The sequence below is a fragment of the Leuresthes tenuis genome, unplaced genomic scaffold, assembly GCF_036924035.1.
Source record: "Leuresthes tenuis unplaced genomic scaffold, fLeuTen1.0.hap1 SCAF_12, whole genome shotgun sequence".
Taxonomy (NCBI): domain Eukaryota; kingdom Metazoa; phylum Chordata; class Actinopteri; order Atheriniformes; family Atherinopsidae; genus Leuresthes; species Leuresthes tenuis.
Window position 1 is genome coordinate 26,551 of NW_027325366.1, and position 25,344 is coordinate 51,894.

The window sequence follows — 25,344 nt, forward strand, 5'->3', positions numbered from 1 at the left end:
AGAGGCATGATGATGCCCATCTCACCTCCAAATTCCTAAGCATTCTCACCCATTACTTACATAATAGCTGATCAGCCTCCAGAAGTTGAAATTTCAAGAGGCATGATGATGCCCATCTCACCTCCAAATTCCTAAGCATTCTCACCCATTACTTACATAATAGCTGATCAGCCTCCAGAAGTTGAAATTTCAAGAGGCATGATGATGCCCATCTCACCTCCAAATTCCTGAGCATTCTCACCCATTACTTACATAATAGCTGAGACTGCAGAAGTTGAAATTTCAATAGGTGTGTTATCACCATTATAGTCTGATGTGGTACTTAGAATACTGTTTTGATATTCTCACCCATCTTAGGCCTAAATGTGAATAGCCCCCCTTCAAATAGCCTGATATGAATCCAGTTTGCTTCGGTCAAAAGCCCTGTCCTGTTGTCCTATGATACGGTACCGGGGGTTTGAAAAATCTGCATAAGGGTCCAAAGTAGAATCTATTTACAACTTATCAACACTGCAAAGGGAAAAAAAAAGTCTAGCTTCTTCTAGAGCAAACATTCTACTTTTTATTGTTTTGATGATGCGGAGTGTCCTACATCTACCACAAGGCAGAATTTCTGGGTGTTGCCACCAAGATTCAAGATTCAAGCGTTTATTGTCATATATACAGTGCATGTTAGAAACACATTCCTGTACAATGAGATTCTTGTTGAGCCCTTTTCACCACTTGCATGCTGCAGATCATGCCTAGTTTCTTCTCAATTGCTTTGCGTGATTCAAAACATTCCTTTAAAAGGCACCTCAAATGGGACACAAAACTCTTATTTCGCTCATTGGCTACGGTAGTCTTTTCAAATGACGACTGTATCTGTCCCATCGAAATTCCTCGTTAGTATAATGGTCAGTATCTCCGCCTGTCACGCGGAAGATCGGGGTTTGATTCCCCGACGGGGAGAGCTAGCACTTTTATCACATGCCTCCCACCAAGTATAATCTAATTCACCCACCATCAGCCAAGTTCCCTCTTGCAAACAGTCACCTCCCTTACAAATCACTCAAGACCAGCAGCTCTTACACCAGCCTTCAATACATGCTGTCATCTCATATTCAACTATCTTACACTTGTTTGCTTTTATCAAAGCACTTTGGAAGGCATTTCACTTGGCGCCAAATGTATTGCCACCACGAGAAGCCTGGCCTGCAGGGACCTCTATCTTCCCCCTAACCTCTCCTTCATAAGACTCTTCCATAAAGCTCACTTCCAAGTACCTTGTCCAACAACAGAAGACCTGTTGTTTCATTCTTGTCTTGTCCAAAGCCAACAAGGACTTCCCCCTAACCTCTCCTTCATACCACTCTTCCATAAAGCTCACTTCCAAGTACTTTGTCCAACAACAGAAATCCTGTGGTTTCATTCTTGTCTTGTCCAAAGCCAACAATTACTTTGCATACCAGGGACGATCTGTCGAGGTCTTTTGTCACGACCAGTGTTTTGTTTTCAGACGATTTTTCCACAAAAATGACTGAAAAACAGGAGGTTTTACGGTGGTGTTGAGTACATGCCAAAATGTTAATATGTAACAATAACTTGAGTTGTGGACAAAGGATTCTCATGCACCAAGCCCCTTCCCTGCGATTCAGAGCGGTCCTAAGACATCAGAGTAACATGACGGCACAAAGAATGTTGCTGTAAACTAGATGATATAGCGCTAGCCAAGCAAGGAGTGAAGTTGGGTTGCCTTGCCAGTGAAAACCATTCTCTCAAAGAAGGTTGCTTTGTCAGAAGTGGGATTTGAACCCATGCCTACAGGGGAGACTGCGACCTGAACGCAGCGCCTTAGACCGCTCGGCCATCCTGACCGCAAAAAAAACACTTGCACTTATTGTCGGCGGGCCCAGGGATCATTCGAGTGAATATGTGGGTCTACGTGGTGTTCATGGGTCTTGGCTGTTGTTTAAGTTGTTTAATAACCACAATAATGTCACGTGTACATAAAATCATTTGAGAAATTAAAAAGGGGGAAAAAGAGAGCAAAGTGAGGAAAGGTGTGACAGATGAGGTCCCCCAGCAGTCTAAGCCTATAGCAGCTTGGGCAATATGGGATGTTTCAGGATTACCTGAGCCATCCCTAACTATAAGCTTTATCAAAAAGCATTTGGAAGCAAGAACTCTTCAGATGTAAAACGGCCACAATAATCTTTAAACTAGACGATACAGTGCCAGTTTAGCAATGCAACGTAGCATAGCCAAGCAAGGAGTGAACTTGGGTTGCCTTGCCAGTAAAAATCATTCTGTTGGAGAAGTTTGCAATGTCAGAAGTGGAATTTGAACCCCGCCTCCAAGGGAAACTGCGGTCTTAATGCAGCACTTTAAAGGCCAAGCGTCGTTGCCATGATGGCTCGAGCGAGCGGTGTTGTTGACTTCACGCTGTCGTTCCGACCATATATTGTGGCTGGAGTCGATGCGCCAGTCGTTGCAGTCTTTTCAGTCACAGAGGTGTCGCTGCTACGGGAAGGTTACCGCTAACGACTCCACAACGAGGAAAATGGAGAAGAAAACAAGAGCAGGAAGAGTAGCACTGTCATCAATGATCAGCATTCTCACCTCTGCTTACATAATAGCTGATGAGCCTCCAGAATTTGAAATTTCAAGAGGCATGATGATGCCCATCTCACCTCCAAATTCCTAAGCATTCTCACCCATTACTTACATAATAGCTGATCAGCCTCCAGAAGTTGAAATTTCAAGAGGCATGATGATGCCCATCTCACCTCCAAATTCCTGAGCATTCTCACCCATTACTTACATAATAGCTGAGACTGCAGAAGTTGAAATTTCAATAGGTGTGTTATCACCATTATAGTCTGATGTGGTACTTAGAATACTGTTTTGATATTCTCACCCATCTTAGGCCTAAATGTGAATAGCCCCCCTTCAAATAGCCTGATATGAATCCAGTTTGCTTCGGTCAAAAGCCCTGTCCTGTTGTCCTATGATACTGTACCGGGGGTTTGAAAAATCTGCATAAGGGTCCAAAGTAGAATCTATTTACAACTTATCAACACTGCAAAGGGAAAAAAAAAGTCGAGCTTCTTCTGGAGCAAACATTCTACTTTTTATTGTTTTGATGATGCGGAGTGTCCTACATCTACCACAAGGCAGAATTTCTGGGTGTTGCCACCAAGATTCAAGATTCAAGCGTTTATTGTCATATATACAGTGCATGTTAGAAACACATTCCTGTACAATGAGATTCTTGTTGAGCCCTTTTCACCACTTGCATGCTGCAGATCATGCCTAGTTTCTTCTCAATTGCTTTGCGTGATTCAAAACATTCCTTTAAAAGGCACCTCAAATGGGACACAAAACTCTTATTTCGCTCATTGGCTACGGTAGTCTTTTCAAATGACGACTGTATCTGTCCCATCGAAATTCCTCCTTAGTATAATGGTCAGTATCTCCGCCTGTCACGCAGAAGATCGGGGTTTGATTCCCCGACGGGGAGAGCTAGCACTTTTATCACATGCCTCCCACCAAGTATAATCTAATTCACCCACCATCAGCCAAGTTCCCTCTTGCAAACAGTCACCTCCCTTACAAATCACTCAAGACCAGCAGCTCTTACACCAGCCTTCAATACATGCTGTCATCTCATATTCAACTATCTTACACTTGTTTGCTTTTATCAAAGCACTTTGGAAGGCATTTCACTTGGCGCCAAATGTATTGCCACCACGAGAAGCCTGGCCTGCAGGGACCTCTATCTTCCCCCTAACCTCTCCTTCATAAGACTCTTCCATAAAGCTCACTTCCAAGTACCTTGTCCAACAACAGAAGACCTGTTGTTTCATTCTTGTCTTGTCCAAAGCCAACAAGGACTTCCCCCTAACCTCTCCTTCATACCACTCTTCCATAAAGCTCACTTCCAAGTACTTTGTCCAACAACAGAAATCCTGTGGTTTCATTCTTGTCTTGTCCAAAGCCAACAATGACTTTGCATACCAGGGATGATCTGTCGAGGTCTTTTGTCACGACCAGTGTTTTTTTTTCAGACGATTTTTCCACAAAAATGACTGAAAAACAGGAGGTTTTACGGTGGTGTTGAGTACATGCCAAAATGTTAATATGTAACAATAACTTGAGTTGTGGACAAAGGATTCTCATGCACAAAGCCCCTTCCCTGCGATTCAGAGCGGTCATAAGACTTCAGAGTAACATGATGGCACAAAGAATGTTGCTGTAAACTAGATGATATAGCGCTAGCCAAGCAAGGAGTGAAGTTGGGTTGCCTTGCCAGTGAAAACCATTCTCTCAGAGAAGGTTGCTTTGTCAGAAGTGGGATTTGAACCCACGCCTCCAGGGGAGACTGCAACCTGAACGCAGCGCCTTAGACCGCTCGGCCATCCTGACCGCAAAAAAAAGACTTGCACTTATTGTCGGCGGGCCCAGGGATCATTCGAGTGAATATGTGGGTCTACGTGCTGTTCATGTGTCTTGGCTGTTGTTTAAGTTGTTTAATAACCACAATAATGTCACGTGTACATAAAATCATTTGAAAAATTAAAAAGGGGGAAAAAGAGAGCAAAGTGAGGAAAGGTGTGACAGATGAGGTCCCCCAGCAGTCTAAGCCTATAGCAGCTTGGGCAACATGGGATGTTTCAGGATTACCTGAGCCATCCCTAACTATAAGCTTTATCAAAAAGCATTTGGAAGCAAGAAATCTTCAGATGTAAAATGGCCGCAATAATCTTTAAACTAGACGATACAGTGCCAGTTTAGCAATACAACGTAGCATAGCCAAGCAAGGAGTGAACTTGGGTTGCCTTGCCAGTAAAAATAATTCTGGTAGAGAAGTTTGCAATGTCATAAGTGGAATTTGAACCCCGCCTCCAAGGGAAACTGCGGTCTTAACGCAGCACTTTAAAGGCCAAGCGTCGTTGCCGTGATGGCTCGAGCGAGCGTTGTTGTTGACTTCACGCTGTCGTTCCGACCATATATTGTGGCTGGAGTCGATGCGCCAGTCGTTGCAGTCTTTTCAGTCACAGAGGTGTCGCTGCTACGGGAAGGTTACCGCTAACGACTCCACAACGAGGAAAATGGAGAAGAAAACAAGAGCAGGAAGAGTAGCACTGTCATCAATGATCAGCATTCTCACCTCTGCTTACATAATAGCTGATGAGCCTCCAGAATTTGAAATTTCAAGAGGCATGATGATGCCCATCTCACCTCCAAATTCCTAAGCATTCTCACCCATTACTTACATAATAGCTGATCAGCCTCCAGAAGTTGAAATTTCAAGAGGCATGATGATGCCCATCTCACCTCCAAATTCCTGAGCATTCTCACCCATTACTTACATAATAGCTGAGACTGCAGAAGTTGAAATTTCAATAGGTGTGTTATCACCATTATAGTCTGATGTGGTACTTAGAATACTGTTTTGATATTCTCACCCATCTTAGGCCTAAATGTGAATAGCCCCCCTTCAAATAGCCTGATATGAATCCAGTTTGCTTCGGTCAAAAGCCCTGTCCTGTTGTCCTATGATACGGTACCGGGGGTTTGAAAAATCTGCATAAGGGTCCAAAGTAGTATCTATTTACAACTTATCAACACTGCAAAGGGAAAAAAAAAAGTCTAGCTTCTTCTGGAGCAAACATTCTACTTTTTATTGTTTTGATGATGCGGAGTGTCCTACATCTACCACAAGGCAGAATTTCTGGGTGTTGCCACCAAGATTCAAGCGTTTATTGTCATATATACAGTGCATGTTAGAAACACATTCCTGTACAATGAGATTCTTGTTGAGCCCTTTTCACCACTTGCATGCTGCAGATCATGCCTAGTTTCTTCTCAATTGCTTTGCGTGATTCAAAACATTCCTTTAAAAGGCACCTCAAATGGGACACAAAACTCTTATTTCGCTCATTGGCTACGGTAGTCTTTTCAAATGACGACTGTATCTGTCCCATCGAAATTCCTCGTTAGTATAATGGTCAGTATCTCCGCCTGTCACGCGGAAGATCGGGGTTCGATTCCCCGACGGGGAGAGCTAGGACTTTTATCACATGCCTCCCACCAAGTATAATCTAATTCACCCACCATCAGCCAAGTTCCCTCTTGCAAACAGTCACCTCCCTTACAAATCACTCAAGACCAGCAGCTCTTACACCAGCCTTCTATACATGCTGTCATCTCATATTCAACTATCTTACACTTGTTTGCTTTTATCAAAGCACTTTGGAAGGCATTTCACTTGGCACCACATGTATTGCCACCACGAGAAGCCTGGCCTGCAGGGACCTCTATCTTCCCCCTAACCTCTCCTTCATAAGACTCTTCCATAAAGCTCACTTCCAAGTACCTTGTCCAACAACAGAAGACCTGTTGTTTCATTCTTGTCTTGTCCAAAGCCAACAAGGACTTCCCCCTAACCTCTCCTTCATACCACTCTTCCATAAAGCTCACTTCCAAGTACTTTGTCCAACAACAGAAAACCTGTGGTTTCATTCTTGTCTTGTCCAAAGCCAAGAAGGACTTTGCATACCAGGGACGATCTGTCGAGGTCTTTTGTCACGACCAGTGTTTTGTTTTCAGACGATTTTTCCACAAAAATGACTGAAAAACAGGAGGTTTTACGGTGGTGTTGAGTACATGCCAAAATGTTAATATGTAACAATAACTTGAGTTGTGGACAAAGGATTCTCATGCACAAAGCCCCTTCCCTGCGATTCAGAGCGGTCATAAGACTTCAGAGTAACATGATGGCACAAAGAATGTTGCTGTAAACTAGATGATATAGCGCTAGCCAAGCAAGGAGTGAAGTTGGGTTGCCTTTGCCAGTGAAAACCATTCTCTTGGAGAAGGTTGCTTTGTCAGAAGTGGGATTTGAACCCACGCCTCCAGGGGAGACTGCGACCTGAACGCAGCGCCTTAGACCGCTCGGCCATCCTGACCGCAAAAAAGAGACTTGCACTTATTGTCGGCGGGCCCAGGGATCATTCGAGTGAATATGTGGGTCTACGTGCTGTTCATGTGTCTTGGCTGTTGTTTAAGTTGTTTAATAACCACAATAATGTCACGTGTACATAAAATCATTTGAAAAATTAAACAGGGGGAAAAAGAGAGCAAAGTGAGGAAAGGTGTGACAGATGAGGTCCCCCAGCAGTCTAAGCCTATAGCAGCTTGGGCAACATGGGATGTTTCAGGATTACCTGAGCCATCCCTAACTATAAGCTTTATCAAAAAGCATTTGGAAGCAAGAAATCTTCAGATGTAAAATGGCCGCAATAATCTTTAAACTAGACGATACAGTGCCAGTTTAGCAATACAACGTAGCATAGCCAAGCAAGGAGTGAACTTGGGTTGCCTTGCCAGTAAAAATAATTCTGGTAGAGAAGTTTGCAATGTCATAAGTGGAATTTGAACCCCGCCTCCAAGGGAAACTGCGGTCTTAACGCAGCACTTTAAAGGCCAAGCGTCGTTGCCGTGATGGCTCGAGCGAGCGTTGTTGTTGACTTCACGCTGTCGTTCCGACCATATATTGTGGCTGGAGTCGATGCGCCAGTCGTTGCAGTCTTTTCAGTCACAGAGGTGTCGCTGCTACGGGAAGGTTACCGCTAACGACTCCACAACGAGGAAAATGGAGAAGAAAACAAGAGCAGGAAGAGTAGCACTGTCATCAATGATCAGCATTCTCACCTCTGCTTACATAATAGCTGATGAGCCTCCAGAATTTGAAATTTCAAGAGGCATGATGATGCCCATCTCACCTCCAAATTCCTAAGCATTCTCACCCATTACTTACATAATAGCTGATCAGCCTCCAGAAGTTGAAATTTCAAGAGGCATGATGATGCCCATCTCACCTCCAAATTCCTGAGCATTCTCACCCATTACTTACATAATAGCTGAGACTGCAGAAGTTGAAATTTCAATAGGTGTGTTATCACCATTATAGTCTGATGTGGTACTTAGAATACTGTTTTGATATTCTCACCCATCTTAGGCCTAAATGTGAATAGCCCCCCTTCAAATAGCCTGATATGAATCCAGTTTGCTTCGGTCAAAAGCCCTGTCCTGTTGTCCTATGATACGGTACCGGGGGTTTGAAAAATCTGCATAAGGGTCCAAAGTAGAATCTATTTACAACTTATCAACACTGCAAAGGGAAAAAAAAAAGTCTAGCTTCTTCTGGAGCAAACATTCTACTTTTTATTGTTTTGATGATGCGGAGTGTCCTACATCTACCACAAGGCAGAATTTCTGGGTGTTGCCACCAAGATTCAAGCGTTTATTGTCATATATACAGTGCATGTTAGAAACACATTCCTGTACAATGAGATTCTTGTTGAGCCCTTTTCACCACTTGCATGCTGCAGATCATGCCTAGTTTCTTCTCAATTGCTTTGCGTGATTCAAAACATTCCTTTAAAAGGCACCTCAAATGGGACACAAAACTCTTATTTCGCTCATTGGCTACGGTAGTCTTTTCAAATGACGACTGTATCTGTCCCATCGAAATTCCTCGTTAGTATAATGGTCAGTATCTCCGCCTGTCACGCGGAAGATCGGGGTTCGATTCCCCGACGGGGAGAGCTAGGACTTCTATCACATGCCTCCCACCAAGTATAATCTAATTCACCCACCATCAGCCAAGTTCCCTCTTGCAAACAGTCACCTCCCTTACAAATCACTCAAGACCAGCAGCTCTTACACCAGCCTTCAATACATGCTGTCATCTCATATTCAACTATCTTACACTTGTTTGCTTTTATCAAAGCACTTTGGAAGGCATTTCACTTGGCACCACATGTATTGCCACCACGAGAAGCCTGGCCTGCAGGGACCTCTATCTTCCCCCTAACCTCTCCTTCATAAGACTCTTCCATAAAGCTCACTTCCAAGTACCTTGTCCAACAACAGAAGACCTGTTGTTTCATTCTTGTCTTGTCCAAAGCCAACAAGGACTTCCCCCTAACCTCTCCTTCATACCACTCTTCCATAAAGCTCACTTCCAAGTACTTTGTCCAACAACAGAAATCCTGTGGTTTCATTCTTGTCTTGTCCAAAGCCAACAATGACTTTGCATACCAGGGACGATCTGTCGAGGTCTTTTGTCACGACCAGTGTTTTGTTTTCAGACGATTTTTCCTCAAAAATGACAGAAAAACAGGAAGTTTTACGGTGGTGTTGAGTACATGCCAAAATGTTAATATGTAACAATAACTTGAGTTGTGGACAAAGGATTCTCATGCACCAAGCCCCTTCCCTGCGATTCAGAGCGGTCCTAAGACATCAGAGTAACATGACGGCACAAAGAATGTTGCTGTAAACTAGATGATATAGCGCTAGCCACGCATGGAGTAAATGTGGTCTGCCTTGCCAGTGAAAACCATTCTCCAGGAGAAGTGTGAAATGTCAGAAGTGGGATTTGAACCCACGCCTCCAGGGGAGACTGCGACCTTAACGCAGCGCCTTAGACCGCTCGGCCATCCTGACCATAAAAGGAATTCATGCACAATAGTGTCGGCGGGCCCAGGGATCATTCGAGTGAATATGTGGATCTGCATGGTGTTCAAGTGTATTGGCTGTTGTTTAAGAGGACTCCTGAGGCAAACAAATAGTAGGCATAGCATTTGGAAGCAAGAACTCTTCAGATGTAAAACGGCTGCAACAATCTTTAAACTGGACGACACAGTGCCAGAATAGCAATACAACATAGCATAGCCAAGCAAGGAGTGAAGTTTGGTTGCCTTGCCATTGAAAATCATTCTCTTGGAGAAGGTTGCTTTGTCAGAAGTGGGATTTGAACCCACGCCTCCAGGGGGGGAGGAGTGTCGGCGGGCCCAGGGATTTTCGAGTGACTATGTGGGTCTACGTGCTGTTCAAGTGTATTGGCTGTTGTTTAAGAGGACTCCTGAGGCAAACAAATAGTAGGCATAGCATTTGGAAGCAAGAACTCTTCAGATGTAAAACGGCTGCAACAATGTTTAAACTGGACAACACAGTGCCAGAATAGCAATACAACATAGCCAAGCAAGGAGTGAAGTTGGGTTGCCTTGCCAGTGAAAACAACTCTCTTGGAGAAGGTTGCTTTGTCAGAAGTGGGATTTGAGCCCACGCCTCCAGGGGGGGAGGAGTGTCGGTGGGCCCAGGGATCATTCGAGTGACTATGTGGGTCTACGTGCTGTTCATGTGTCTTGGCTGTTGTTTAAGTTGTTTAATAACCACAATAATGTCACGTGTACATAAAATAAATTGAGAAATTAAAAAGGGGGAAAAAGAGAGCAAAGTGAGGAAAGGTCTGACAGATGAGGTCCCCCAGCAGTCTAAGCCTATAGCAGCTTGGGCAACATGGGATGTTTCAGGATTACCTGAGCCATCCCTAACTATAAGCTTTATCAAAAAGCATTTGGAAGCAAGAACTCTTCAGATGTAAAACGGCCGCAATAATCTTTAAACTAGGCGATACAGTGCCAGTTTAGCAATACAACGTAGCATAGCCAAGCAAGGAGGGAACTTGGGTTGCCTTGCCTGTGAAAATCATTCTGTTGGAGAAGTTTGTATTGTCAGAAGTGGAATTTGAACCCCGCCTCCAAGGGAAACTGCGGTCTTAACGCAGCACTTTAAAGGCCAAGCGTCGTTGCCGTGATGGCTCGAGCGAGCGGTGTTGATGACTTCACGCGGTCGTCCCGACCATATATTGTGGCTGGAGTCAATTCGACAGTCGTTGCAGTCTTTTCAGTCACAGAGGTGTCGCTGCTACGGGAAGGTTACCGCTAACAACTCCACAACGAGTAAAATGGAGAAGAAAACAATGCGCCCGTCAAGAGCAGGAAGAGTAGCACTGTCATCAATGATCAGCATTCTCACCTCTACTTACATAATAGCTGATCAGCCTCCAGAAGTTGAAATTTCAATAGGCATGATGATGCCCATCTCACCTCCAAATTCCTGAGCATTCTCACCTATTACTTACATAATAGCTGAGACTGCAGAAGTTGAAATTTCAATAGGTGTGTTATCACCATTATAGTCTGATGTGGTACTTAGAATACTGTTTTGATATTCTCACCCATCTTAGGCCTAAATGTGAATAGCCCCCCTTCAAATAGCCTGATATGAATCCAGTTTGCTTCGGTCAAAAGCCCTGTCCTGTTGTCCTATGATACGGTACCGGGGGTTTGAAAAATCTGCATAAGGGTCCAAAGTAGAATCTATTTACAACCTATCAACACTGCAAAGGGAAAAAAAAGTCTAGCTTCTTCTGGAGCAAACATTCTACTTTTTATTGTTTTGATGATGCGGAGTGTCCTACATCTACCACAAGGCAGAATTTCTGGGTGTTGCCACCAAGATTCAAGCGTTTATTGTCATATATACAGTGCATGTTAGAAACACATTCCTGTACAATGAGATTCTTGTTGAGCCCTTTTCACCACTTGCATGCTGCAGATCATGCCTAGTTTCTTCTCAATTGCTTTGCGTGATTCAAAACATTCCTTTAAAAGGCACCTCAAATGGGACACAAAACTCTTATTTCGCTCCTTGGCTACGGTAGTCTTTTCAAATGACGACTGTATCTGTGCTATCGAAATTCCTCGTTAGTATAATGGTCAGTATCTCCGCCTGTCACGCGGAAGATCGGGGTTCGATTCCCCGACGGGGAGAGCTAGGACTTTTATCGCATGCCTCCCACCAAGTATAATCTAATTCACCCACCATCAGCCAAGTTCCCTCTTGCAAACAGTCACCTCCCTTACAAATCACTCAAGACCAGCAGCTCTTACACCAGCCTTCAATACATGCTGTCATCTCATATTCAACTATCTTACACTTGTTTGCTTTTATCAAAGCACTTTGGAAGGCATTTCACTTGGCACCAAATGTATTGCCACCACGAGAAGCCTGGCCTGCAGGGACTATCTTCCCCCTAACCTCTCCTTCATACCACTCTTCCATAAAGCTCACTTCCAAGTACCTTGTCCAACAACAGAAAACCGGTTGTTTCATTCTTGTCTTGTCCAAAGCCAACAAGGACTTCCCCCTAACCTCTCCTTCATACCACTCTTCCATAAAGCTCACTTCCAAGTACTTTGTCCAACAACAGAAATCCTGTGGTTTCATTCTTGTCTTGTCCAAAGCCAACAATGACTTTGCATACCAGGGACGATCTGTCGAGGCTTTTTGTCACGACCAGTGTTTTGTTTTCAGACGATTTTTCCACAAAAATGACAGAAAAACAGGAGGTTTTACGGTGGTGTTGAGTACATGCCAAAATGTTAATATGTAACAATAACTTGAGTTGTGGACAAAGGATTCTCATGCACCAAGCCCCTTCCCTGCGATTCAGAGCGGTCCTAAGACATCAGAGTAACATGACGGCACAAAGAATGTTGCTGTAAACTAGATGATATAGCGCTAGCCACACATGGAATAAATGTGGTTTGCCTTCCCAGTGAAAACCATTCTCCAGGAGAAGTGTGAAATGTCAGAAGTGGGATTTGAACCCACGCCTCCAGGGGAGACTGCGACCTTAACGCAGCGCTTTAGACCGCTCGGCCATCCTGACCATAAAAGGAATTCTTGCACAATAGTGTCGGCGGGACCAGGGATCATTCGAGTGAATATGTGGATCTGCATGGTGTTCAAGTGTATTGGCTGTTGTTTAAGAGGACTCCTGAGGCAAACAAATAGTAGGCATAGCATTTGGAAGCAAGAACTCTTCAGATGTAAAACGGCTGCAACAATGTTTAAACTGGACGACACAGTGCCAGAATAGCAATACAACATAGCATAGCCAAGCAAGGAGTGAAGTTTGGTTGCCTTGCCATTGAAAATCATTCTCTTGGAGAAGGTTGCTTTGTCAGAAGTGGGATTTGAACCCACGCCTCCAGGGGGGGAGGAGTGTCGGCGGGCCCAGGGATTTTCGAGTGACTATGTGGGTCTACGTGCTGTTCAAGTGTATTGGCTGTTGTTTAAGAGGACTCCTGAGGCAAACAAATAGTAGGCATAGCATTTGGAAGCAAGAACTCTTCAGATGTAAAACGGCTGCAACAATCTTTAAACTGGACGACACAGTGCCAGAATAGCAATACAACATAGCATAGCCAAGCATGGAGTGAAGTTTGGTTGCCTTGCCAGTGAAAACAACTCTCTTGGAGAAGGTTGCTTTGTCAGAAGTGGGATTTGAGCCCACGCCTCCAGGGGGGGAGGAGTGTCGGTGGGCCCAGGGATCATTCGAGTGACTATGTGGGTCTACGTGCTGTTCATGTGTCTTGGCTGTTGTTTAAGTTGTTTAATAACCACAATAATGTCACGTGTACATAAAATAAATTGAGAAATTAAAAAGGGGGAAAAAGAGAGCAAAGTGAGGAAAGGTGTGACAGATGAGGTCCCCCAGCAGTCTAAGCCTATAGCAGCTTGGGCAACATGGGATGTTTCAGGATTACCTGAGCCATCCCTAACTATAAGCTTTATCAAAAAGCATTTGGAAGCAAGAACTCTTCAGATGTAAAACGGCCGCAATAATCTTTAAACTAGGCGATACAGTGCCAGTTTAGCAATACAACGTAGCATAGCCAAGCAAGGAGGGAACTTGGGTTGCCTTGCCTGTGAAAATCATTCTGTTGGAGAAGTTTGTATTGTCAGAAGTGGAATTTGAACCCCGCCTCCAAGGGAAACTGCGGTCTTAACGCAGCACTTTAAAGGCCAAGCGTCGTTGCCGTGATGGCTCGAGCGAGCGGTGTTGATGACTTCACGCGGTCGTCCCGACCATATATTGTGGCTGGAGTCAATTCGACAGTCGTTGCAGTCTTTTCAGTCACAGAGGTGTCGCTGCTACGGGAAGGTTACCGCTAACAACTCCACAACGAGTAAAATGGAGAAGAAAACAATGCGCCCGTCAAGAGCAGGAAGAGTAGCACTGTCATCAATGATCAGCATTCTCACCTCTGCTTACATAATAGCTGATGAGCCTCCAGAATTTGGAATTTCAAGAGGCATGATGATGCCCATCTCACCTCCAAATTCCTAAGCATTCTCACCTCTACTTACATAATAGCTGATCAGCCTCCAGAAGTTGAAATTTCAATAGGCATGATGATGCCCATCTCACCTCCAAATTCCTGAGCATTCTCACCTATTACTTACATAATAGCTGAGACTGCAGAAGTTGAAATTTCAATAGGTGTGTTATCACCATTATAGTCTGATGTGGTACTTAGAATACTGTTTTGATATTCTCACCCATCTTAGGCCTAAATGTGAATAGCCCCCCTTCAAATAGCCTGATATGAATCCAGTTTGCTTCGGTCAAAAGCCCTGTCCTGTTGTCCTATGATACGGTACCGGGGGTTTGAAAAATCTGCATAAGGGTCCAAAGTAGAATCTATTTACAACCTATCAACACTGCAAAGGGAAAAAAAAGTCTAGCTTCTTCTGGAGCAAACATTCTACTTTTTATTGTTTTGATGATGCGGAGTGTCCTACATCTACCACAAGGCAGAATTTCTGGGTGTTGCCACCAAGATTCAAGCGTTTATTGTCATATATACAGTGCATGTTAGAAACACATTCCTGTACAATGAGATTCTTGTTGAGCCCTTTTCACCACTTGCATGCTGCAGATCATGCCTAGTTTCTTCTCAATTGCTTTGCGTGATTCAAAACATTCCTTTAAAAGGCACCTCAAATGGGACACAAAACTCTTATTTCGCTCCTTGGCTACGGTAGTCTTTTCAAATGACGACTGTATCTGTGCTATCAAAATTCCTCGTTAGTATAATGGTCAGTATCTCCGCCTGTCACGCGGAAGATCGGGGTTCGATTCCCCGACGGGGAGAGCTAGGACTTTTATCGCATGCCTCCCACCAAGTATAATCTAATTCACCCACCATCAGCCAAGTTCCCTCTTGCAAACAGTCACCTCCCTTACAAATCACTCAAGACCAGCAGCTCTTACACCAGCCTTCAATACATGCTGTCATCTCATATTCAACTATCTTACACTTGTTTGCTTTTATCAAAGCACTTTGGAAGGCATTTCACTTGGCACCAAATGTATTGCCACCACGAGAAGCCTGGCCTGCAGGGACTATCTTCCCCCTAACCTCTCCTTCATACCACTCTTCCATAAAGCTCACTTCCAAGTACCTTGTCCAACAACAGAAAACCGGTTGTTTCATTCTTGTCTTGTCCAAAGCCAACAAGGACTTCCCCCTAACCTCTCCTTCATACCACTCTTCCATAAAGCTCACTTCCAAGTACTTTGTCCAACAACAGAAATCCTGTGGTTTCATTCTTGTCTTGTCCAAAGCCAACAATGACTTTGCATACCAGGGACGATCTGTCGAGGCTTTTTGTCACGACCAGTGTTTTGTTTTCAGACGATTTTTCCACAAAAATGACAGAAAAACAGGAGGTTTTACGGTGGTGTTGAGTACATGCCAAAATGTTAATATGTAACAATAACTTGAGTTGTGGACAAAGGATTCTCATGCACCAAGCCCCTTCCCTGCGATTCAGAGCGGTCCTAAGACATCAGAGTAACATGACGGCACAAAGAATGTTGCTGTAAACTAGATGATATAGCGCTAGCCACACATGGAATAAATGTGGTTTGCCTTGCCAGTGAAAACCATTCTCCAGGAGAAGTGTGAAATGTCAGAAGTGGGATTTGAACCCACGCCTCCAGGGGAGACTGCGACCTTAACGCAGCGCTTTAGACCGCTCGGCCATCCTGACCATAAAAGGAATTCTTGCACAATAGTGTCGGCGGGACCAGGGATCATTCGAGTGAATATGTGGATCTGCATGGTGTTCAAGTGTATTGGCTGTTGTTTAAGAGGACTCCTGAGGCAAACAAATAGTAGGCATAGCATTTGGAAGCAAGAACTCTTCAGATGTAAAACGGCTGCAACAATGTTTAAACTGGACGACACAGTGCCAGAATAGCAATACAACATAGCATAGCCAAGCAAGGAGTGAAGTTTGGTTGCCTTGCCATTGAAAATCATTCTCTTGGAGAAGGTTGCTTTGTCAGAAGTGGGATTTGAACCCACGCCTCCAGGGGGGGAGGAGTGTCGGCGGGCCCAGGGATTTTCGAGTGACTATGTGGGTCTACGTGCTGTTCAAGTGTATTGGCTGTTGTTTAAGAGGACTCCTGAGGCAAACAAATAGTAGGCATAGCATTTGGAAGCAAGAACTCTTCAGATGTAAAACGGCTGCAACAATCTTTAAACTGGACGACACAGTGCCAGAATAGCAATACAACATAGCATAGCCAAGCATGGAGTGAAGTTTGGTTGCCTTGCCATTGAAAATCATTCTCTTGGAGAAGGTTGCTTTGTCAGAAGTGGGATTTGAACCCACGCCTCCAGGGGGGGAGGAGTGTCGGCGGGCCCAGGGATCATTCGAGTGACTATGTGGGTCTACGTGCTGTTCATGTGTCTTGGCTGTTGTTTAAGTTGTTTAATAACCACAATAATGTCACGTGTACATAAAATAATTTGAGAAATTAAAAAGGGGGAAAAAGAGAGCAAAGTGAGGAAAGGTGTGACAGATGAGGTCCCCCAGCAGTCTAAGCCTATAGCAGCTTGGGCAACATGGGATGTTTCAGGATTACCTGAGCCATCCCTAACTATAAGCTTTATCAAAAAGCATTTGTAAGCAAGAACTCTTCAGATGTAAAACGGCCGAAATAATCTTTAAACTAGACGATACAGTGCCAGTTTAGCAATACAACGTAGCATAGCCAAGCAAGGAGGGAACTTGGGTTGCCTTGCCTGTGAAAATCATTCTGTTGGAGAAGTTTGTATTGTCAGAAGTGGAATTTGAACCCCGCCTCCAAGGGAAACTGCGGTCTTAACGCAGCACTTTAAAGGCCAAGCGTCGTTGCCGTGATGGCTCGAGCGAGCGGTGTTGATGACTTCACGCGGTCGTCCCGACCATATATTGTGGCTGGAGTCAATGCGACAGTCGTTGCAGTCTTTTCAGTCACAGAGGTGTCGCTGCTACGGGAAGGTTACCGCTAACAACTCCACAACGAGTAAAATGGAGAAGAAAACAATGCCCCCGTCAAGAGCAGGAAGAGTAGCACTGTCATCAATGATCAGCATTCTCACCTCTGCTTACATAATAGCCGATGAGCCTCCAGAATTTGGAATTTCAAGAGGCACGATGATGCCCATCTCACCTCCAAATTCCTAAGCATTCTCACCTCTACTTACATAATAGCTGATCAGCCTCCAGAAGTTGAAATTTCAATAGGCATGATGATGCCCATCTCACCTCCAAATTCCTGAGCATTCTCACCTATTACTTACATAATAGCTGAGACTGCAGAAGTTGAAATTTCAATAGGTGTGTTATCACCATTATAGTCTGATGTGGTACTTAGAATACTGTTTTGATATTCTCACCCATCTTAGGCCTAAATGTGAATAGCCCCCCTTCAAATAGCCTGATATGAATCCAGTTTGCTTCGGTCAAAAGCCCTGTCCTGTTGTCCTATGATACGGTACCGGGGGTTTGAAAAATCTGCATAAGGGTCCAAAGTAGAATCTATTTACAACCTATCAACACTGCAAAGGGAAAAAAAAGTCTAGCTTCTTCTGGAGCAAACATTCTACTTTTTATTGTTTTGATGATGCGGAGTGTCCTACATCTACCACAAGGCAGAATTTCTGGGTGTTGCCACCAAGATTCAAGCGTTTATTGTCATTTATACAGTGCATGTTAGAAACACATTCCTGTACAATGAGATTCTTGTTGAGCCCTTTTCACCACTTGCATGCTGCAGATCATGCCTAGTTTCTTCTCAATTGCTTTGCGTGATTCAAAACATTCCTTTAAAAGGCACCTCAAATGGGACACAAAACTCTTATTTCGCTCCTTGGCTACTGTAGTCTTTTCAAATGACGACTGTATCTGTGCTATCGAAATTCCTCGTTAGTATAATGGTCAGTATCTCCGCCTGTCACGCGGAAGATCGGGGTTCGATTCCCCGACGGGGAGAGCTAGGACTTTTATCGCATGCCTCCCACCAAGTATAATCTAATTCACCCACCATCAGCCAAGTTCCCTCTTGCAAACAGTCACCTCCCTTACAAATCACTCAAGACCAGCAGCTCTTACACCAGCCTTCAATACATGCTGTCATCTCATATTCAACTATCTTACACTTGTTTGCTTTTATCAAAGCACTTTGGAAGGCATTTCACTTGGCACCAAATGTATTGCCACCACGAGAAGCCTGGCCTGCAGGGACTATCTTCCCCCTAACCTCTCCTTCATACCACTCTTCCATAAAGCTCACTTCCAAGTACCTTGTCCAACAACAGAAAACCGGTTGTTTCATTCTTGTCTTGTCCAAAGCCAACAAGGACTTCCCCCTAACCTCTCCTTCATACCACTCTTCCATAAAGCTCACTTCCAAGTACTTTGTCCAACAACAGAAATCCTGTGGTTTCATTCTTGTCTTGTCCAAAGCCAACAATGACTTTGCATACCAGGGACGATCTGTCGAGGCTTTTTGTCACGACCAGTGTTTTGTTTTCAGACGATTTTTCCACAAAAATGACAGAAAAACAGGAGGTTTTACGGTGGTGTTGAGTACATGCCAAAATGTTAATATGTAACAATAACTTGAGTTGTGGACAAAGGATTCTCATGCACCAAGCCCCTTCCCTGCGATTCAGAGCGGTCCTAAGACATCAGAGTAACATGACGGCACAAAGAATGTTGCTGTAAACTAGATGATATAGCGCTAGCCACACATGGAATAAATGTGGTTTGCCTTGCCAGTGAAAACCATTCTCCAGGAGAAGTGTGAAATGTCAGAAGTGGGATTTGAACCCACGCCTCCAGGGGAGACTGCGACCTTAACGCAGCGCTTTAGACCGCTCGGCCATCCTGACCATAAAAGGAATTCTTGCACAATAGTGTCGGCGGGACCAGGGATCATTCGAGTGAATATGTGGATCTGCATGGTGTTCAAGTGTATTGGCTGTTGTTTAAGAGGACTCCTGAGGCAAACAACAAATAGCTAGGCAGTAGCATAGCCAAGCATGGAGTGAAGTTTGGTTGCCTTGCCATTGAAAACAACTCTCTTGGAGAAGGTTGCTTTGTCAGAAGTGGGATTTGAACCCACGCCTCCAGGGGGGGAGGAGTGTCGGCGGGCCCAGGGATCATTCGAGTGACTATGTGGGTCTACGTGCTGTTCATGTGTCTTGGCTGTTGTTTAAGTTGTTTAATAACCACAATAATGTCACGTGTACATAAAATAAATTGAGAAATTAAACAGGGGGAAAAAGAGAGCAAAGTGAGGAAAGGTGTGACAGATGAGGTCCCCCAGCAGTCTAAGCCTATAGCAGCTTGGGCAACATGGGATGTTTCAGGATTACCTGAGCCATCCCTAACTATAAGCTTTATCAAAAAGCATTTGTAAGCAAGAACTCTTCAGATGTAAAACGGCCGAAATAATCTTTAAACTAGACGATACAGTGCCAGTTTAGCAATACAACGTAGCATAGCCAAGCAAGGAGGGAACTTGGGTTGCCTTGCCTGTGAAAATCATTCTGTTGGAGAAGTTTGTATTGTCAGAAGTGGAATTTGAACCCCGCCTCCAAGGGAAACTGCGGTCTTAACGCAGCACTTTAAAGGCCAAGCGTCGTTGCCGTGATGGCTCGAGCGAGCGGTGTTGATGACTTCACGCGGTCGTCCCGACCATATATTGTGGCTGGAGTCAATGCGACAGTCGTTGCAGTCTTTTCAGTCACAGAGGTGTCGCTGCTACGGGAAGGTTACCGCTAACAACTCCACAACGAGTAAAATGGAGAAGAAAACAATGCGCCCGTCAAGAGCAGGAAGAGTAGCACTGTCATCAATGATCAGCATTCTCACCTCTGCTTACATAATAGCTGATGAGCCTCCAGAATTTGGAATTTCAAGAGGCATGATGATGCCCATCTCACCTCCAAATTCCTGAGCATTCTCACCTCTACTTACATAATAGCTGATCAGCCTCCAGAAGTTGAAATTTCAATAGGCATGATGATGCCCATCTCACCTCCAAATTCCTGAGCATTCTCACCTATTACTTACATAATAGCTGAGACTGCAGAAGTTGAAATTTCAATAGGTGTGTTATCACCATTATAGTCTGATGTGGTACTTAGAATACTGTTTTGATATTCTCACCCATCTTAGGCCTAAATGTGAATAGCCCCCCTTCAAATAGCCTGATATGAATCCAGTTTGCTTCGGTCAAAAGCCCTGTCCTGTTGTCCTATGATACGGTACCGGGGGTTTGAAAAATCTGCATAAGGGTCCAAAGTAGAATCTATTTACAACCTATCAACACTGCAAAGGGAAAAAAAAAGTCTAGCTTCTTCTGGAGCAAACATTCTACTTTTTATTGTTTTGATGATGCGGAGTGTCCTACATCTACCACAAGGCAGAATTTCTGGGTGTTGCCACCAAGATTCAAGCGTTTATTGTCATATATACAGTGCATGTTAGAAACACATTCCTGTACAATGAGATTCTTGTTGAGCCCTTTTCACCACTTGCATGCTGCAGATCATGCCTAGTTTCTTCTCAATTGCTTTGCGTGATTCAAAACATTCCTTTAAAAGGCACCTCAAATGGGACACAAAACTCTTATTTCGCTCCTTGGCTACTGTAGTCTTTTCAAATGACGACTGTATCTGTGCTATCGAAATTCCTCGTTAGTATAATGGTCAGTATCTCCGCCTGTCACGCGGAAGATCGGGGTTCGATTCCCCGACGGGGAGAGCTAGGACTTTTATCGCATGCCTCCCACCAAGTATAATCTAATTCACCCACCATCAGCCAAGTTCCCTCTTGCAAACAGTCACTTCCCTTACAAATCACTCAAGACCAGCAGCTCTTACACCAGCCTTCAATACATGCTGTCATCTCATATTCAACTATCTTACACTTGTTTGCTTTTATCAAAGCACTTTGGAAGGCATTTCACTTGGCACCAAATGTATTGCCACCACGAGAAGCCTGGCCTGCAGGGACTATCTTCCCCCTAACCTCTCCTTCATACCACTCTTCCATAAAGCTCACTTCCAAGTACCTTGTCCAACAACAGAAAACCGGTTGTTTCATTCTTGTCTAGTCCAAAGCCAACAAGGACTTCCCCCTAACCTCCCCTTCATACCACTCTTCCATAAAGCTCACTTCCAAGTACCTTGTCCAACAACAGAAAACCGGTTGTTTCATTCTTGTCTAGTCCAAAGCCAACAAGGACTTCCCCCTAACCTCTCCTTCATACCACTCTTCCATAAAGCTCACTTCCAAGTACTTTGTCCAACAACAGAAATCCTGTGGTTTCATTCTTGTCTTGTCCAAAGCCAACAATGACTTTGCATACCAGGGACGATCTGTCGAGGTCTTTTGTCACGACCAGTGTTTTGTTTTCAGACGATTTTTCCACAAAAATGACAGAAAAACAGGAGGTTTTACGGTGGTGTTGAGTACATGCCAAAATGTTAATATGTAACAATAACTTGAGTTGTGGACAAAGGATTCTCATGCACCAAGCCCCTTCCCTGCGATTCAGAGCGGTCCTAAGACATCAGAGTAACATGACGGCACAAAGAATGTTGCTGTAAACTAGATGATATAGCGCTAGCCACACATGGAATAAATGTGGTTTGCCTTGCCAGTGAAAACCATTCTCCAGGAGAAGTGTGAAATGTCAGAAGTGGGATTTGAACCCACGCCTCCAGGGGAGACTGCGACCTTAACGCAGCGCCTTAGACCGCTCGGCCATCCTGACCATAAAAGGAATTCTTGCACAATAGTGTCGGCGGGCCCAGGGATCATTCGAGTGAATATGTGGATCTGCATGGTGTTCAAGTGTATTGGCTGTTGTTTAAGAGGACTCCTGAGGCAAACAAATAGTAGGCATAGCATTTGGAAGCAAGAACTCTTCAGATGTAAAACGGCTGCAACAATCTTTAAACTGGACGACACAGTGCCAGAATAGCAATACAACATAGCATAGCCAAGCAAGGAGTGAAGTTTGGTTGCCTTGCCATTGAAAATCATTCTCTTGGAGAAGGTTGCTTTGTCAGAAGTGGGATTTGAACCCACGCCTCCAGGGGGGGAGGAGTGTCGGCGGGCCCAGGGATTTTCGAGTGACTATGTGGGTCTACGTGCTGTTCAAGTGTATTGGCTGTTGTTTAAGAGGACTCCTGAGGCAAACAAATAGTAGGCATAGCATTTGGAAGCAAGAACTCTTCAGATGTAAAACGGCTGCAACAATGTTTAAACTGGACGACACAGTGCCAGAATAGCAATACAACATAGCATAGCCAAGCAAGGAGTGAAGTTTGGTTGCCTTGCCATTGAAAACAACTCTCTTGGAGAAGGTTGCTTTGTCAGAAGTGGGATTTGAACCCACGCCTCCAGGGGGGGAGGAGTGTCGGCGGGCCCAGGGATCATTCGAGTGACTATGTGGGTCTACGTGCTGTTCATGTGTCTTGGCTGTTGTTTAAGTTGTTTAATAACCACAATAATGTCTCGTGTACATAAAATAAATTGAGAAATTAAAAAGGGGGAAAAAGAGAGCAAAGTGAGGAAAGGTGTGACAGATGAGGTCCCCCAGCAGTCTAAGCCTATAGCAGCTTGGGCAACATGGGATGTTTCAGGATTACCTGAGCCATCCCTAACTATAAGCTTTATCAAAAAGCATTTGTAAGCAAGAACTCTTCAGATGTAAAACGGCCGAAATAATCTTTAAACTAGACGATACAGTGCCAGTTTAGCAATACAACGTAGCATAGCCAAGCAAGGAGGGAACTTGGGTTGCCTTGCCTGTGAAAATCATTCTGTTGGAGAAGTTTGTATTGTCAGAAGTGGAATTTGAACCCCGCCTCCAAGGGAAACTGCGGTCTTAACGCAGCACTTTAAAGGCCAAGCGTCGTTGCGGTGATGGCTCGAGCGAGCGGTGTTGATGACTTCACGCGGTCGTCCCGACCATATATTGTGGCTGGAGTCAATGCGACAGTCGTTGCAGTCTTTTCAGTCACAGAGGTGTCGCTGCTACGGGAAGGTTACCGCTAACAACTCCACAACGAGTAAAATGGAGAAGAAAACAATGCGCCCGTCAAGAGCAGGAAGAGTAGCACTGTCATCAATGATCAGCATTCTCACCTCTGCTTACATAATAGCTGATGAGCCTCCAGAATTTGGAATTTCAAGAGGCATGATGATGCCCATCTCACCTCCAAATTCCTAAGCATTCTCACCTCTACTTACATAATAGCTGATCAGCCTCCAGAAGTTGAAATTTCAATAGGCATGATGATGCCCATCTCACCTCCAAATTCCTGAGCATTCTCACCTATTACTTACATAATAGCTGAGACTGCAGAAGTTGAAATTTCAATAGGTGTGTTATCACCATTATAGTCTGATGTGGTACTTAGAATACTGTTTTGATATTCTCACCCATCTTAGGCCTAAATGTGAATAGCCCCCCTTCAAATAGCCTGATATGAATCCAGTTTGCTTCGGTCAAAACCCCTGTCCTGTTGTCCTATGATACGGTACCGGGGGTTTGAAAAATCTGCATAAGGGTCCAAAGTAGAATCTATTTACAACCTATCAACACTGCAAAGGGAAAAAAAAAGTCTAGCTTCTTCTGGAGCAAACATTCTACTTTTTATTGTTTTGATGATGCGGAGTGTCCTACATCTACCACAAGGCAGAATTTCTGGGTGTTGCCACCAAGATTCAAGCGTTTATTGTCATTTATACAGTGCATGTTAGAAACACATTCCTGTACAATGAGATTCTTGTTGAGCCCTTTTCACCACTTGCATGCTGCAGATCATGCCTAGTTTCTTCTCAATTGCTTTGCGTGATTCAAAACATTCCTTTAAAAGGCACCTCAAATGGGACACAAAACTCTTATTTCGCTCCTTGGCTACTGTAGTCTTTTCAAATGACGACTGTATCTGTGCTATCGAAATTCCTCGTTAGTATAATGGTCAGTATCTCCGCCTGTCACGCGGAAGATCGGGGTTCGATTCCCCGACGAGGAGAGCTAGGACTTTTATCGCATGCCTCCCACCAAGTATAATCTAATTCACCCACCATCAGCCAAGTTCCCTCTTGCAAACAGTCACCTCCCTTACAAATCACTCAAGACCAGCAGCTCTTACACCAGCCTTCAGTACATGCTGTCATCTCATATTCAACTATCTTACACTTGTTTGCTTTTATCAAAGCACTTTGGAAGGCATTTCACTTGGCACCAAATGTATTGCCACCACGAGAAGCCTGGCCTGCAGGGACTATCTTCCCCCTAACCTCTCCTTCATACCACTCTTCCATAAAGCTCACTTCCAAGTACCTTGTCCAACAACAGAAAACCGGTTGTTTCATTCTTGTCTTGTCCAAAGCCAACAAGGACTTCCCCCTAACCTCTCCTTCATACCACTCTTCCATAAAGCTCACTTCCAAGTACTTTGTCCAACAACAGAAATCCTGTGGTTTCATTCTTGTCTTGTCCAAAGCCAACAATGACTTTGCATACCAGGGACGATCTGTCGAGGTCTTTTGTCACGACCAGTGTTTTGTTTTCAGACGATTTTTCCACAAAAATGACAGAAAAACAGGAGGTTTTACGGTGGTGTTGAGTACATGCCAAAATGTTAATATATAACAATAACTTGAGTTGTGGACAAAGGATTCTCATGCACCAAGCCCCTTCCCTGCGATTCAGAGCGGTCCTAAGACATCAGAGTAACATGACGGCACAAAGAATGTTGCTGTAAACTAGATGATATAGCGCTAGCCACGCATGGAGTAAATGTGGTCTGCCTTGCCAGTGAAAATCATTCTCCAGGAGAAGTGTGAAATGTCAGAAGTGGGATTTGAACCCTCGCCTCCAGGGGAGACTGCGACCTTAACGCAGCGCCTTAGACCGCTCGGCCATCCTGACCATAAAAGGAATCCTTGCACAATAGTGTCGGCGGGCCCAAGGATCATTCGAGTGACTATGTGGGTCTACGTGCTGTTCAAGTGCATTGGCTGTTGTTTAAGAGGACTCCTGAGGCAAACAAATAGTAGGCATAGCATTTGGAAGCAAGAACTCTTCAGATGTAAAACGGCTGCAACAATCTTTAAACTGGACGACACAGTGCCAGAATAGCAATACAACATAGCATAGCCAAGCAAGGAGTGAAGTTGGGTTGCCTTGCCAGTGAAAACCATTGTCTTGGAGAAGGTTGCTTTGTCAGAAGTGGGATTTGAACCCACGCCTCCAGGGGGGGGGGGGGAGTGTCGGCGGGCCCAGGGATC

The 25,344-nt window shown here is 44.4% G+C and overlaps 9 non-coding genes across 9 annotated transcripts; 1 reads left to right on the top strand and 8 right to left on the bottom strand.

Moving 5' to 3' along the window:
* Window positions 1-4,324: 4,324 nt before the first annotated feature.
* Window positions 4,325-4,407, bottom strand: trnal-cag (transfer RNA leucine (anticodon CAG)). The gene has a single exon. It is a non-coding gene; the product is annotated as a tRNA-Leu (tRNA).
* A 2,463-nt stretch (window positions 4,408-6,870) lies between these two features.
* trnal-cag (transfer RNA leucine (anticodon CAG)) lies at window positions 6,871-6,953 on the bottom strand. Its single transcript has one exon. It is a non-coding gene; the product is annotated as a tRNA-Leu (tRNA).
* Window positions 6,954-9,415: 2,462 nt separating this feature from the next.
* trnal-aag (transfer RNA leucine (anticodon AAG)) lies at window positions 9,416-9,498 on the bottom strand. The gene has a single exon. It is a non-coding gene; the product is annotated as a tRNA-Leu (tRNA).
* Window positions 9,499-12,488: 2,990 nt separating this feature from the next.
* On the bottom strand, window positions 12,489-12,571 carry trnal-aag (transfer RNA leucine (anticodon AAG)). The gene has a single exon. It is a non-coding gene; the product is annotated as a tRNA-Leu (tRNA).
* Window positions 12,572-15,661: 3,090 nt separating this feature from the next.
* Window positions 15,662-15,744, bottom strand: trnal-aag (transfer RNA leucine (anticodon AAG)). The gene has a single exon. It is a non-coding gene; the product is annotated as a tRNA-Leu (tRNA).
* A 3,090-nt stretch (window positions 15,745-18,834) lies between these two features.
* Window positions 18,835-18,917, bottom strand: trnal-aag (transfer RNA leucine (anticodon AAG)). The gene has a single exon. It is a non-coding gene; the product is annotated as a tRNA-Leu (tRNA).
* A 2,811-nt stretch (window positions 18,918-21,728) lies between these two features.
* trnal-aag (transfer RNA leucine (anticodon AAG)) lies at window positions 21,729-21,811 on the bottom strand. Its single transcript has one exon. It is a non-coding gene; the product is annotated as a tRNA-Leu (tRNA).
* A 2,200-nt stretch (window positions 21,812-24,011) lies between these two features.
* On the top strand, window positions 24,012-24,083 carry trnad-guc (transfer RNA aspartic acid (anticodon GUC)). The gene has a single exon. It is a non-coding gene; the product is annotated as a tRNA-Asp (tRNA).
* An 819-nt stretch (window positions 24,084-24,902) lies between these two features.
* trnal-aag (transfer RNA leucine (anticodon AAG)) lies at window positions 24,903-24,985 on the bottom strand. The gene has a single exon. It is a non-coding gene; the product is annotated as a tRNA-Leu (tRNA).
* Window positions 24,986-25,344: the final 359 nt, after the last annotated feature.